The 3,212-nt window shown below is 40.6% G+C and overlaps 1 non-coding gene across 1 annotated transcript; it reads right to left on the bottom strand.

Moving 5' to 3' along the window:
• Window positions 1-1,331: 1,331 nt before the first annotated feature.
• Window positions 1,332-1,435, bottom strand: LOC134735038 (small nucleolar RNA U13). Its single transcript, XR_010117899.1, has one exon. It is a non-coding gene; the product is annotated as a small nucleolar RNA U13 (small nucleolar RNA).
• Between the last annotated feature and the right edge of the window lie 1,777 nt (window positions 1,436-3,212).

Genomic DNA, 3,212 nt, shown 5'->3' with positions numbered 1-3,212 from the left:
AGTGCAGAAGTGGCAGGCAGGGCTGAGCCAGGACCCAGGCAACTGTGCTTCAGAGTCTGTGCTCTTCTCCATTATGCTCTAAGTTTTTCCCTCAGAAATTTAAGAATATACGTTGGTGTTTATAGTCCAACTGCAAGGAACTGGGTCACTTAGAATGGTCTACAAATGTATGGAGGACCTGTGAAAGCAAATCGAAATAACCTTGGAACCCAGGGAAGAGAGGCCAGCAGTCCCAGGTGTGGAAGAAGGTTAGGCGAGACAATGACCGAAAAGTGACCCTGGTGGGCCCTGGTGCTCAGGGCCGGCTGCAGCTCAAAGTCAGGACAGTGTCAAGGCATGGAATTGCTGGATGTTTTTCAGCAGTGAACAGGAAGGCAGGAGAGTGGAGGACTGGAACATTGCTGGGATTGGAATTTTTTAGGATAGACACAGCAAAAAATCATAGAGTTTGAGGAACCAAGGGTTCTGAGTGAGAAAACATGGACCATGGGTTCAGACTAGAGAACAAAGAAAATCTGGGAGCAGGCCGGGTATGGTTGGCTCACGCCTGTAATCCCAACACTTTTGGAGGCCGAGGTGGGAGGATCATCTGAGGTGGGGAGTTCGAGACCAGCCTGGCCAACATGGAGAAACCCTGTCTCTACTAAAAATACAAAATTAGCCAGGCGTGGTGGCACACACCTGTAATCCCAACTACTCGGGAGGCTGAGGCAGGAGAATCACTTGAACCCGGGAGGCGGAGTTTGTGGTGAGCTGAGATCGCGCCATTGCACTTCAGCCTAGGCAACAAGAGTAAAACTCTGTCTCAAAAAAAAAGAAAATCTGGGAGCAGATGGGAAAAAAATGGCATTTTAAAACTTAAAAGCATTCAGCCTCCATTTGACAGAATGGATGTTATGCTTTATTAGTTGATCAGATACGGAGAGCATCTAAGCCATCTAATATGATATGCTCTCACTGGGTTGAGTGTAACTCAAAAGCAAATTGAGTTGGCAAAATCCTTGGGATTCAGGGCACACTTACATTTTGTTGGCGTGTAAATTAGTGTCACTTTTCTCAGGTTAATTTTCCAGTGTCTGCCTACTGAAATCTTGACAGTCCTTTGACTCAGCTACTTCACTTCTTTGAATTTATCTTATGGAAATGCTAAAGTTTTCATAAACAGATTAAACACTAACTGTGTTTGAAGTTATTAAGCTAATTTAAATACACACAACCATATATATATATATATATATATACACAAAGTGTACTCTTTTATATATATATACACACACACACACACACACACATATATATATATACACACAAAGTGTACTCTTTTTTCCTCATGTCACATGGGCAATGTGCTGATGTTGTAACAAGGTTTGAGGGAGGCACATTTTACACATGAGTGTGAAACCCCAATCATCACACTTATGAACTACAAAAGGTCCTCAAAGTGTACTTTTAATGTAACTTCAGAGATCTGTACCTCTGTCAAAAAGTCAACAGGTTTTTTTTCTGCTAAGCAGAAAAGAAGTATTCACTAATGCCTATGTATCTTTTAGACTGAGAATAATTTGTTTAAAAAATTATATAACCTGGCCAGGCACGGTGGCTCACACCTGTAATCCCAGCACTTTGGGAGGCCAAGGCGGGCGGATCACGAGGTCAGGAGATCAAGACCATCCTGGCTAACACAGTGAAACCGCATCTTTACTAAAAACACACACACACACAAAATTATCCGGGCTTGCTGGTGGGCACCTGTAGTCCCAACTACTCAGGAGGCTGAGGCAGGAGAATGGCGTGAACCTGGGAGGCGGAGCTTGCAGTGAGCCAAGATCACGGCACTGCACTCCAGCCTGGGCAACAGAGCGAGACTCCATCTCAAAAAAAAAAAAGAAAAAAAATTATATAATCTATGATTTGAAAGTGATTTCATCTGTCCAATCAGTCAGGCTTTCTTTTTAAGTGTCACGCAAATTTGGTTTTGGTACATAAAGTGACAACCGTTTCTTTATTTCTTTTGTTTTTTTGTTTTGTTTTTTTTTCAGATGACATTATATTCCTATTCGAAGACCAAGAGCTCAAAACATCATTCCTCCCCCAAATGAAAAAATGTCTGGGAAAAGTTCCTAATCTACTTCTCTGAAACCCAACTGGGAACTAGCCCAGTTCGAGTTCTATACTCGAAAGGCAAATGTAAAGACTAAACCTGTAAGTTTGCCTGTATGTAGATGACTTCTTACAAGACCTCCTAATGAGAGTAATGGCAGAAATAGGGGAAATGAAAATTAAGACAAGTTTTGCAAGTGTTATTCCAAAGAATCCAGAATATTTCCATTTTGCCCATGGTGAAACTATCCAAGGAAGGTTAAGTAATTTGGACTGGTCAGGATGTGAACCCAGGCCAGTCTGACTTCTAAGCCTGTGATTTTTCTGTTATCCCATGACATGGTGTACACTACAAGAAATGCTAATCTTAATAACACAGCTACCTGTATTGAGAACTCATTAGGTCAGGTACTGTTCTAAGCACTTTGCTTGTATCTCTCACTCAGCAAATTTTAATGAGCTCTTTATTGATTTACAAGATTATGCATCTATGAACTCAGTCACACTGGCTATTAATTAAATTCCCTTCAAGTTTGGTTTGTAAAAAATTAATTGACATTTCATTCTTTTTTCAGAAGACACCAGGTTTTTAGCCTTGGATCAAGATGTCTCAAAAAAAAATTCAGTAAAAATCTAGATCTTGCTCAGCTCCAAATTCTTGAACTGCTTTCAGAGTACTGAGATCATTGTAGCCCAAACATGCAATGGCATTTTATAAGCCCTTGAACTCTGAGGACTAAGCTCTGACTTTTTTTTTAATCTTGTCCAAATTCCTATCTAAGGGGTCTGGGGAGTCATGCCCTACAAACCATAAATTCTCATCAGATGGGTTTTATTTAACCCTATATATCATGACTTACTTGCCAACCTGACTCTGGCATAACATTATGAGACAAGGAAGAAAATCAAAATATTTTACCCCAAAACATGTTTATTTGCCATATCTTGAAATGGCCCTGCAAAGCTGTCTTTTGTGGGGGAAAATTTGCCTCTGTAAAGAATCTCTATTAACATAGCTAGATCTTTTTCTTCCAGGCCCTCCCAAACCTAAGGAGATTAACTAAAAGTCTAGCACTTCTTAAAGGTCTGAATAGGGAACATTTCATCTATTA

This window comes from Symphalangus syndactylus, chromosome 12 (genome assembly GCF_028878055.3).
Source record: "Symphalangus syndactylus isolate Jambi chromosome 12, NHGRI_mSymSyn1-v2.1_pri, whole genome shotgun sequence".
In the NCBI taxonomy this organism is placed as follows: Eukaryota; Metazoa; Chordata; class Mammalia; order Primates; family Hylobatidae; genus Symphalangus; species Symphalangus syndactylus.
Note: the sequence above shows the minus strand (reverse complement) of the source record. Positions and strands in the feature narration are given on the sequence as shown.